The following is a 13,197-nucleotide window of genomic DNA, read 5'->3' on the forward strand; positions in this document are numbered from 1 at the left end:
TTTTCGAAAATGGAAAAATAGGCAGAGGCTGTGAATGGAAAGTTATAACAGAACTGCAAAAGACTAACAAACATACGAAAATGTCCCCTTCCTCCCTCCCTCTTTTCCTTCTTCCTTCTCTCATCCCCCAAACCTATGCCATTCCATCCTAGCTCAGATATAAATACTGCCTAGAACATTTTACCCATACACGACATATTCAGTTTTCTATCTTCCGAATTATCTATGTAAATGTAAGATCACATGTATTATTCTGCAACTTGCTTTTCCATATAGTCAACATTATGTTCCTGAGATTCATCTAGTACTGGCTATTGTATTTTTGTTCTTATTTCATTGATTTCTGCTTTTATTTTTATGTCCTTCGTTCTACCTTCTTGGGTTTATTTCATATTCCTTCTAACTTCTTATTTTGGATCTTGAACTCATTTATTTTTAGCCTTTCTTCTTCTCTGATTTATAAACTTAAGACTATAAATATCCTGGCAACTACTATTTAAGTTTAATCTCTTAGGTTTAGATATGTGGTATTTTCTTGTAATTCAAAATATTTAAAACTTTTTAATTCTTTTAATTCAAAACATTTAAAACTTTTTAATTCTTTTAATTCAAAACATTTAAAAACTTCCATTACAATTTTTTCTTTCACTTATGAGTTATTTAGAAGTACGCTTTTTAATATCTAAACATAGGGGGTATCCTAGTTTTCCAGGACTATCACAACAAAGGACCACAAACTGGGTGGCTTAAGACAATAGACATTCGCTCTCTTGCAGTTCCAGAGGCTATGAGTCGAAAATCAAGGTGTCGGCAAGGTTGGTTCCTCTGGAGGCTCTGAGGAAGAATCCGTTCCATGCCTCTCTCTTAACTTCTGGTGTTTGTTGCCAATCCCTGGCCCTTCTTGGTTTGTAGATGCGTCACTCCAATCTCTGCCTCCATCATCACATGGCTTTCTTTGTGTGTCTGTGTCCAAATTTCCCTCTTCAAATAAGGACAATGGTCATCCTGGATTTAGGGCACACCCTAATCCAGCATGACCTTATTTTAACCTGATTACCTCTGCAAAGACTCTTCTTCCAAACAGGTCACGTTTATAGGTTCTGAGCGGATATGAAATTTTGGGGAGACATCAATCAATTTAGGACATCGATCCTCATGCATCCTCAAGTTTTATATATCTATCTTATAAATAGCGTATATATTTTGAATTCTTTTTAAAATCTAGTCAACTTTTATCTTTTAAATGGAGCATTTAATCCAATTTAGTCAATTAATTTGTATATGCTAACATATTTAACTTTACTTTTCTCTTATTCTGTGCTATCTGCCCTGTCTTTTGCATATCTTGTTTTTCTTCCCTTTTTTTTTTTTTTTTGCCTTTTAAAAAATTCTAAATGAATAATTTTTTTCCCCTTCTTCAACTTCCTTCTCCTTTCTGGTTTAGAAGTGATACACTATATTTTCTTTTAGTACTAACAGTATTCTTTAAAAATTTTTTTTATCTAGCCTTTTTAGTTATTTTCCGAGGGACAGTTGATCAGGAACCTAGTCTTCCGTGCTACCAGATGAAGAGTTAGGTCAAGCTAAAGGAGCTTATGATTTTGATTACAATTATTTTCAATGCATTAGCTATAAATACAAGATTTTCTGAAACATGATAACCATTTCATGCATGACATACTTTCAACAAGCAATGCATAAACCAATATTTCCCTGACCGGAAACCAGAAAATCCAAAAGTGACAGTAATGGCAAAGTTACAAGAGGAATACAAAACTTGTGATGAGAAGTTGCTTTAATAATCAAAACACCCACAATAAGTGACTACCTCATTTTCAGTAAAAATCCTGCATTCTATTTTAAATATTAATTTTTACATAATTGCTAGAATTTTGAGTATTTACTTTGCACAGGCATTTTATGTAGATTACTTTATATAATCTTTGCAACGACTCAATATGATGGGTATTATTAATACACAAAGCTTTTCCTTATTTTAGATTGTGGTCAGTACACACTAGTTCAACTTTTGACCCTACTCCCTCTCTACACTAGATTGGAAGAGACATGAGTTATGGATGACTGGCCAAATACATTTATGTTGGAAGAGGAGAAAAGGCTCGATAATAACAAATATGAGCCCTGGGGACTGGAGGTTACAGAGTGCTCCATTTTCATCCTGCCTCTCTATAAAAGCTGATTTAGGACAGTCCCCAAGGAACGTGCAGTGAACCTGCAGTGATGTGTTGATATCTGTATATAGATATACAGCTGTAGACCTATTATTCTGAAAACAGTGTCTCGCCTTCTACTCCTTGTTTTATGCCTCTGAACTCAATACATGGGCCTAATAAGAGAAGACACTGTCAATTTCATCACATTATGACATAGGTGAGAAATCTTCCAAGAGTAGAAAGACTTAGGCAGTGACAAGAGTTATGATTCTAGGGATCAAAACATTCTTTTAAAAAAAATGCTCAGTGATGTCAAGGTGGCAGACAGACTAGGATGGGCTGTTGACTTCGTCTCTTGAAATCAACCATAAGAAACCGCAGGAAGCATGAATCTGAGATACTAATAATGACACCAATAAATACAAACATGAAAAAGCAAAAACCCTCAGAGGAGCTCCTGGGGAGAAAGGACCAAGGTTGGCCCGACCTGGCCCCTCCGTGTGCTAGGGGGAGGAGGTGCGGCCACACGAAGTGGGTGGCGAGAAAGAACGGTCTGCTTCCTGCTCTCACCTCTCTCTTTCATTGCCAGGGGACAATCTTATGTGTCCCATCGCCATGTTAGAAGCAAGACCCCAACATCGTGTTGCTATCAGTTGAGTCATGCCAAGGCACGCACATGCCTTGCTGTGGGTGAGGAGTTAGAAAACACAAGCGCAGATTTATCAGAACTTCAGCACTCACTCTTCCAGAGTCTCTACTCCTTAATTTACAACTATGTATAACTTATTATTTATTAGGATCTATGATGTAGAAGCCACCATGATGAGTGACTTCCAGAAAAACATTTTCCTTACGAGAGTTTAGACTATAAAACATGAGCTACACGTACATGTGCATGCATGCATATGCGTGAATGCGCGCGCGCGCGCACGCGCGCGCGCACACACACACACACACACACACACACACACACACACAATGAGCCATAAGAGAAGACAAAGTGCCATAAGAGTTCAGAAGAGGGAACAGTTACTTTGAGCTAGGAAGAATTCTGGGAAACTAAATATAACAATGTATCTGAAGATAAGCCTTAAGAGATAAATTGGTACCATTTGGGGACAGGGAAAGATACATAGGACGTTTCTGGCAGAAACAATGAGCCACATGGAAGGAGAAAAATAGCATTAAAGGGGAATAAGAGAAACGTATATTAAATATTTAAAGAAACAAAGGACGAAATTATAAAATGAATAAACTAGAAGAGATTAAGCAAAAATTACCACATTTGAGAAAGAGCCAAACGTAATTTCCAACAATAAAACTTTTCCATAAAAAATAGGAAAAAATGGGTTAAGGCAATTTAAACATAGCAGAAGTGAGACGTGGTGAAACAGGAGATATTAATAAATTACTCATAATGCAGCATGGTAATATCAGAGATAAAAACTGTAAATGAGATATTTAAAGCTATAGAAGGTAAAATATGATTTAATATATGTCTAGAGTTCTAGAAGGAGAAGAGAGAGAAGGGAAGATAGGAAAGATATGAAAAGATGATCACTAAGAATTTTCCAGAACTGAGGAAAAGCAAGAATCTACAGAAATAGTGAGAATAGTTAGCAAGCAGGATGAGGAAAAAAAAAAAAGTAAAGAAAAGTAAAAGAAAGGAAAGAAATCCGCATCTAAATACTAAGTAATGAAACGGCAGGACGCAAAAGACAAAGAAAAAATTAAAAGCAGACAAAGTGGGGGAAGGAACAGATATCTTCAATAAATGACATCCCAGTGCAACGAGCACACCAGGTGCCCAGACTGTGGTTTCTAGAACCATTCTCCACTAAAGGGCCGGGTGGTCCTTGTCCAAGTGCCTGATTCTAGGAATGGGCAGGGAATCCCTACAAGGAGCCTGGGGCATCTTGCACTGCTAGGAATAAGGAAGTGTTCATCGAAGAAGGTATATCAAAGGGACGAGGGGCCAACTGAAGGAGTTCCCAACAGCCAAAGCTGCAACGATTTTAGAAACAAGTATTGGCCTATATCCCAAAGGATAAAATAAATATCCATGAGTACATGCTGATACAAATTGTTTAATCATCTAATAAAAGAGGGAGAAGAGACAAATCTTCCTTGCAGAAGAATTCCAAATTACAATAGAAGGGCATTTTACAAATTCCTAAAGGGTACACCTTAAAACTGTCGAGGTCATCAAAAATAAGGAAAATCTGATGAACTATCACAGCAAAGAGGACACTAAGTATATATGACAACTAAATGTAGATGATATTCCAGATGGAATCTTGGAACAGAAAAAAGACATTAGGTAAAAACTAAGTTCAATAACTTTTCACAGGCTTAACTCTAAATGGTTATTTAAAAAGAAGCCCCAGGAAAAGCAAAGCAGGTACTGATGGCAGGAATCCTAAGCTCAAGTCCTTATCTAAATGTCCAGACTCTGGGTGTGAGCAGAGTTATCACACTATAAAAATGTGTAGACAGCAAGTTGTTTTTCTCATCACAGTGGGAGATATTTTAGTGTATCTACTTTTGTGACTTTAAATTCTGATTGATGTTAACATATTTCCTAATAAATTCATAACATTTAAATAAATTCGTAACATTTTAAAAATTCTTTGAAATGATTGATAATGAAAATATAACATCAAATCCGGAAGGATGAAGCCAAAGCATAGGAGACATGCAGCCTTAACATGCTACTTACATATTTTTAAAAGGTTAATTATTAATGAAGTAGGCAACCAATTTAGGAAATTGGTAATATAGAACGATTTTTGGTAAGACTGATAAAGGAAATTTTAAAAAAGCATAAATTAACAATCTTATCTAGAAAATGTGTAACAGCTAAATAAATAAATTAAAATAAAATTTTAATAAGGTTAAAATTTAAAAAGGACATACTATAGTTCCATCACAGATTAAAAAGATAATAAGATAATGCCAGAAGAATATTATGCCAATAATTAAAAAACATAGGTAAAATAGATTTCTAGGAAAATATGAAATGCCAAAAGGAGAACTAGAACTACTAAACAAATTGAAGAAATTGGATAAATAGTTTAAAACACTCCCACAAAGTAAACATCAAGCTCATATAATTTTATAGGTGAGTTCTAAAATAATCTCCCAAGAGACAGATCATTCTGGTCTTTTACAAACTTTTCCAAAGAATAAAGAAAGATAAATACACTCTCAAACTATTTTAGAAGTTATAATATTGATAGTGAAGGATTACAGGAATAGGAAGAGAAATAAAAATTATAGGTTGACTCACTCATGAACATAGACATAAAAATCCTAAATAATTAATTAGCAAACAAGTCTGGTAAAGTATAAAAATAAAATATCTAATCACTAAGTTGCAAAGAATACAAAGGCAGTTTAACATTTATAAAAATCTATAAATGCCGATAAATATCAAATTTAAATGAAAAGGAAAAGTCTCTAAGCTATAAAAATTTACCAAAACTGACTAAGAAAAAATGGAAAATATGAAATCATCCTATAACCGTTAGAAAATTTTAAATAGTAATAAAAAATCTTTCCAGATACACAATATCAAGCCCAGATGGCTTTACTGGCCAGTTCCACCAAATATTTAGGAAACAAATAAGTCACTCTGATACTAATTCTTTCAGAGAATAGAAAAAGGACATACAGCAACTCAATTTATGACTAGCATAACATCAATTAAAAAACATTTCCAAAAAAGAAAAATCTCCGGTCAATCTCAATAGTTATTAGCAAATTGAATCCAGTGATAACACATCATGAAAAAATTGGAAAGGACATCATGCTGGTGCAATGTTAGGAAATAATCTACAATATGATCTCCTTCATTAAAGCAGTAAAAGAAAAAAGCCTTACAATTATCTCAACACACAGAAAAACATCTGATAAAATTCCACGGCAGAAAATCCTAGCACAACAGGAATAGAAGAGACCATTCTTAATCAGATAAAGCGTATTTACCAAAAACTCAGCAAATTTATTTTTTATTGTGAAGTTTTAAAATAGCCCTTTTAAGATATATTAAGATATACTACCACTACTTGTATTCATAATTGTACGACCAAAAAATTAAATAAAATAAAAATAAAACTGTCTTTAATCATGGATGGTGTGACTGTCTATAGAGAAAATGAAACTGAATGTACAAGTTATTAAAAATAATGAGTTTAGAAAGGTCTGAATAAAAGATCAATGTTAAAAAACCATTTCTAATTTTTATACACCAGCAAAAAAATTCATAAAACACCATTTACAACTATAACAAATATAAGATTCTCAGAAAATTCTACCAAAAGATGTGCAAAACTCTAATTATATAAGGCTTTTCTGAAAGACATTAAAGGTCTAAATAATTGAGAGATATATCACGATGATGGAAAGTCTCTCCATCAGTTCTCCCTAAATTGATCTACAGCATCAATCAATCCAAGTTCAATGAAAATTTCAACAAAAGCTTTCCAGAAACTTGACAAGCTGAATCTAAAATGCGCAGGGATGAACACAGTACCACAATTCTCCTAAAGAAGAGACAGATGGTGTGACATTCCATACCAGATATCAGGAACTAAAATAATGTTACTGAGACTAACACAGCGTAATATTATCATAGAGAATAGAAAAACTTGACTAATGGAACATAATGGAGAGCCCAGGAACAGCCCACGCTGGACAGAGGTGGCATCGCAGTTTAGTGGGTAAATGACAAACCAGTCTAAAAACTGCTAAGACAGTAAGTTATTCATACAGGAAAAAATGAAATCCGATCCTTCCCTTACACAATAGATAAAAATCAATTTTCTCCCCATTCCTAGGTGTATATCCAAGAGAAATAAAATGTTATCTCCACATAAAAACTTGCACATGAATATTCATAGCAGCATTATTCATAATAGCCAAAACATAGAAAAAGTCAAAATGTCCATCAATTGATGAACAAATAAATTATAGAATATACAAACAATGGATTATTGGTCATAAGAAGAAATGGAGAACTAATACATGCTACAATGTGAATGAACCTTGAAAACAATGAATGAAGGAAGCCACTTAACAAAGACCACATATTGTATGAGTCCATTCATAAGAAATAACCAGAAGAGGCAAATTTAGAGAGACAGAGTTTAGATTAGTGTCTGCCTAGGACTGAAGTGTTGGGAGGGGAGGGAAAATGGGGAGTTACTGTTAATGGGCATGAGTTTTTTGAGAGAAGGTGATAAAATGTTCTAAAATTGATCGGAATGATGGTTGCACAAGTCTATGAATATACTAAAACCCACTGAACACACTTTAAATGGGTGAATTGTATGATATGGATATTATATCTCAAAAAAACTATTATTTTTTTAAGGCAATGCTTGGTAGATTAGAGACCAAATATGAAAGACAACATTTTTTAAAATATGGGGATGACTTTTTGACTTTGAGGTAAGAAACAATTTCATATTATTTGAAAGGCACTAACTTGAAAACATTAATAATTAAAAACCTTCGTTCATCAAAAGACACCATAGAGGTAATGAAAAAATAAAACCCAGAAGGGAAGATTCGCAGCATATGTAATTAACAAAAGAATAGTCTCCAGAATTTCTTAAGTATACCAGTAAATAAAGACAGACAACTCCCCACTCCAAATGAGGAAAAGACATGACCAGGCACTCAACAAAAGGCAAACTTTTGATGGTAATCACATGAAAAGCTGCCCAACCTCACTAGTCATCAGAAAATGCAATATCATTTTACCATCACTATCTTTATAAAAATTAAGATGTCTGACAGTAACAAATGTTGGCAAGGACGTGTGTCAGTGGCTCTCTTACACAGTACTGAGATGAGTGCAAAATGGTGAAACATCAGTGTACATTAATTTGGCACTATCTAGAAAAGTTGAACATTTTCATAAGCTATGTCCCAACATTTTGTAGAGAAACTTTTACACATGTGCAGCAGAGACACGTCTAAGAATGTACACAGCAGCATTTTCAAAACTACATAATTAGAGATGGCCCAAATATTCATAGTGATTAACTGACTTCTTATCATAGAACAGGACAGTGTGTCCAACCAAATGGATAAAGCAGAGCTGCACACAGGGCAACAGATAACTCTTAAAAATAAAATATTGAGTGAAAAATGCAAATGACAGATTACCTATGATATGTAACCATTTTTATAAAGTTCAAACTCAAGCAAAAGTAAACAATCTGCTGCTTAGAGATACATGTGATAAAGCGATAGTGATAAAGCTATCCTGAAAAAATGCGAGGTAAGTATCACCACTTACGGACGACAGCTGCCTCTGGGGCAGGGGTGACAGGTGCAGGAAAGGAACATACAGGTAGAGGCGACGCTTCTAATGATGTCCTAATTCCTATTTGGGTGGTCAGTTCGTGACGTTCATTTTGTTTGTACGCCTTAGTGCTTAAATATTATGTGACATACATTCGTTTGTATCAGACACAATACAATAAAAAAATTTTAAAAGATGATGCAAAGATTTTAAGCCCAGGTGGCAGGAGAATGCTTCTAAAAAGGAAAAATTTCTTAAATTTTAATACAATAATTATTTTTAATATAGTCTATTTATTATGGAAATGCAAACATCCTGTGAATAAATTTTCCTGTTGTTGTGGATATTTCATAGGACACCTTCAATTTCAATTATGTCTTTGAATACCACAGTAGTTCATTAATTTTTACTTTTATCACATAAAAAATTTAGTTTAAAAGAATGTATCTTCTTTAGAACAACATTAATAGTTCTAGAATACATTTGAATAATGGTTAATTATTAAAAATAATATAAAACTGATCAAAATACTTTATTTTCATTATGCTAGACTATTTAAACTTTATGCTCTTTTAATCTTCTAACATTATTTTATAAATATCATATGCAATAGAATTTTCTCTTCTGTTGTAAACAACTCCCACAGAAACTCTAGCATGAAAAAGAGTTTAACCTTGTAACAAAACATTGTTTTTGTCTCCCAAAGAAAAATGTACCAGAAATAATGATAGATGATTAGTGAGTTACTGACGAATTAAATACAATAATTAAACATGAATCAGTTCTGTTCTGAAGGAGGACAACTGTGTGTATTGAACACCACGGTTCAGGCAGTAGCAGGGTTAGGTAATATGGATAAGCAGGATTAAAAAGAAACAAAATGGTAAAAAGGCAGGATCAGAAGGTTTGAATTCAGACTTGTCTGAGGCAGAGGTGTTGGTAGAATAGCGAGGACCTCCAGGTGAGCTCTTGCTTGGACACAGGTCCCAGACCTTTCAAGACTTTTTTGACGCTTAGGTAGTTCATAGCTCTCTGGTCAGCTATGTCAGTCACTGGTTTGTCTGTCCATCTGTGTATTCATCCATCTAAACATCCACTATCTCACCGAATCATGTTTTCAGGAGCTCGATGGTCTCTATCTATTAGTGAATCTTCAGTATCCATTTCTGAAGAGCTGTGTTCTCATTTTTCCACAAGATTTATCAAGGAAGAAGAATCCTCACAGCAAATTGTTTGGGATTTTATTTCAAGAGAAGCAGTCCAAGCTCCTAGCCTCCTCCTCAACAGAAATATCCTCTCGAGGACAAGGAACCTACGAACAGGGGCCCCGGCACCGTTCTCCTGCCTTCCTTGGATGTTCTTGCGTTGGTCGCATAGGATAGAATTAGAGTATGGAAGTGGATGGCCTTTGGCAGACATTATAACCGCTTCATAAGGCTTCAAGAGCAAGACGCCACTGAATTCAAACACACCTCTGTCTCTTGTAAACGAACTGCGGGTGAGTGTAGACTGGAAGGGTTGTTTGTGGGTGAGTGAAGACCAGAAGAGTTGAGGTGTGCCTGCGAACCTCTTGGTCATAAGGAAGGGCAGTAAAGCACTGCATCTTTATCGTTTCAAGAAAGTGACACTTAAATGCCACGGGAATGAAAACCGCATAGATGGGTTAAAGGTTTGAAGAAATGATCATCTCATTTCTTGGCTGGTTACATCATCTAGAAAAGGTCCGAGTACTCCTATACACACCCCTGGGGCCTTTCTAGGTATTTTTTTTTCACCTTTTATTCACTCGGTCTTTTCATTTTATCTCATACAGGAAGGACGAGGGCTGTTGGTCTGCATGGTCTATATATAAGTAAGATTAACTCATTGTAAGTATCACATACAGCAAGAAATGAGCGTACTGTCCTGAGAATAGGAGGATGGCCCCATACACATTTATAATCCTTTAATCTTTCTTTGAAGATTTTAAGAATATTCTAGGACTGTAAAATAACTCAAGGTCATCATTATAAACACCAATTATCACTGTCAAGTAATATAAATGTATAAGGTTTAAGGGGTTGGGGTTAATCTAAGGTGACCAGATGGATATCTCATAAGTAATTTTGGTGAAAAAATCCTTGCTATCTGCTACTTACTTTTATGGAGCATACACATTTAAATTTTCCTTACTACTTTTTTTTTGCTTTAGATTCTAAATAATGTAGTTTATTATATAACTTAGCTTTATTTATTACTGCTATGTTTTCTATTTTAAATGTTTCATGTAAATATCCAAAAAAAAAAAATTTTTTTTCCTCAATTATATTCCCTAAAACTTCACAGAGACCTTTGCAAAGGGAAAATATTAGGAGGAAACTGTCAGTGTTGGCAGCTGCCAGCTTACGAAGGCGAAGGGAAGGACTTAACCCACTGCTGGTTTTAAAAATAATTTTGAGGAGGGAAAACCCCTGATGACTAGGTTTGAAGATACAGATTTTTGTTAGTTATGATATAAAATCTAAGTATATAATACGTTTGCTATTAGTTTATATTATGTATTTTTAGCATGAACTATTACATGCTAAAAGTTAAAAAAACAGATAAATGGTATTCTTTCTGTTATATTTGGCTGTGATCACACCTTATGTCAAAGTTATTTTTGAAGCAAAACTTCACTCTTATTCTTCTAGAACTTTTACTCCACCGAAATAAAATATATCATTTTATTTCTTAATGAAAGGAATACATTGAATGAAATGTGACTATTAGAGATTTTATTAAGTATATAGAATTGATGTGAAAGTAGATATTCAGATTTCAAGGAAGGACAACATATACATTAAAAAGCCAATGGTAGACAATAATAGGAAAATTTTGTTGAATAAAAAATAGTATTTTGAAAAGGTTTAACATATCAATTTATAGATTAAATTTATATAATGCATAAAACTGTATCTCTTACATAAAATCTTATGTTTATTATAAATTAAAAACAAGTTCATCTAGTTAAAAATCCTAGTTATTGAATAATTATATCCTACAACACATAATATATCTTTTAATATAATTTGTAAATTAATGATTTCAAATTAAGTCAAGTGTTACAGTGTTGTTTTAAAGGTGAGGTAATTTTTTGTGGAGTTTTTGAATAAAAATTTATATTTTTATATAGTATTTTTACAGGGCTAAATCTTTTAAAGTGTGTTCCCATATTCCATGGGAAAGAGAGTGGTTGATAAAAGTAGAAAAGAGACTCATTAAAGGTAAAGTCACATAAAAGTCTGGGTAAGAAACCAGGTCTTAATATTCTTAGGGCAGCAAGTTTTCTTTTTTTTAACCCAATGCACCTAAGCAGCAAGTAGAACTTTCTTGACACATAATGCCTGTGTTCTATCCAATGAAAAATATTTTTTTAAACCCCTTAACTGACTGAAAGACATACAGAACTAAGAGCCAGCAGATTTACCTTATAGCAAGTCAAAATCTTCTCTGAGACTCAACATGCATGTTTACTATATTTAAAGTACGTTTGTATTTTCAGACCAAGAGTTATTAAATGTAGTAATTAAAAATAAAATTAGCCCACCTTGTGTTTCAGTGAAAATATTCCCTCCACCACTTATAAAGGTGGAAAAAAAGGACTTAAATTCCCCCAAATTCCAAAAGACTAGCTTACACTGGAAGGAACTCTGTCCACAAAATTAAAAGGCCGTGTCGTTGGTCACGATAACACTACTAAACCACAGACGATAGAGAAGATAGAGCTTAACACAGAGAAAAGGCAAAAAAATCCTTCTAATTTGGTTAAAAACTTTAGAGCAAAGAATAGTCAGTTTTGAAACATACTGAAGGACTGAGATCAAGAATGAAAAAATATTTTGACCTGCAAAAGAAGAGAACACTTAGGTAGAGAATTAGAAAAAAGAAATAGGGCGAAAGCACGAAAGAAAAGCACTCTTTATTTACATGCCTATTTGGAGAAAAAAAAAACAAAGAAGTAGCACATGTAATGAGTCACGTGAGCTGGCAAACATTATGGCTGCATTTGTTTTTGTGAGTAGTGACAATACTGCTAAAAATTCATAACTGATGTTGAAATTTCTAGTTTTATTCTAGAAGAACCACCCAAATCATCTAACTGAAAATAGTTCTTGAGAAAAGGGACTAAAACCCCATAGCAATTTGCTTTTAGACTGAGTTATGATTAAAAGAGAAAAAAGAAGATTCATAACACATTAACCTATTTTGGAAATTTGCAAATCAATATCTACTACATTTAAAATGACTATGTATGAGCATTTATTCTATAAACTATATTAATAATTAATGAAAGCACAAAACATGGATATGTATAAATTTTCTAGATTCAAATGGAATCATAAAAGTGAAAATATTCCACTTGAGAAAAATGACACTAGAAGACAGTATCTTCAAACAGCACTTTTAATAATCTCATCTCGAGAATGCAAAACATGAGTATTAAAAAGCCAACACAAACGTATTATCCACAGCTCACTGTGGTGCAACATCAGGGCTAACGAACAGGACTTCTTTTCGGGAAGATGTTATTTGCAGCATCTAGAAACACTTAAAGCTATTTTCTTGACAGAGTGTTTCCAGGAGTGAGAGGTAACCTACTTGGCCTTGGAAGAAGAATAAAATTCATGCTGAATACTTCTTCACTAGAAACCTTCTTCTTTAAACAATGACATTCAAGTAATTGGAAAG

General features: G+C 33.8%; 1 protein-coding gene across 6 annotated transcripts in view; it reads right to left on the minus strand.

The window, feature by feature from the left end:
* CEP112 (centrosomal protein 112) overlaps window positions 1-13,197 on the minus strand; it is a 328,322-nt gene that overhangs the window by 138,035 nt on the left and 177,090 nt on the right. The gene's annotated exons all lie outside the window — the stretch shown is intronic.

Source organism: Pteropus alecto, unplaced genomic scaffold (assembly GCF_000325575.1).
Source record: "Pteropus alecto unplaced genomic scaffold, ASM32557v1 scaffold134, whole genome shotgun sequence".
Taxonomy (NCBI): domain Eukaryota; kingdom Metazoa; phylum Chordata; class Mammalia; order Chiroptera; family Pteropodidae; genus Pteropus; species Pteropus alecto.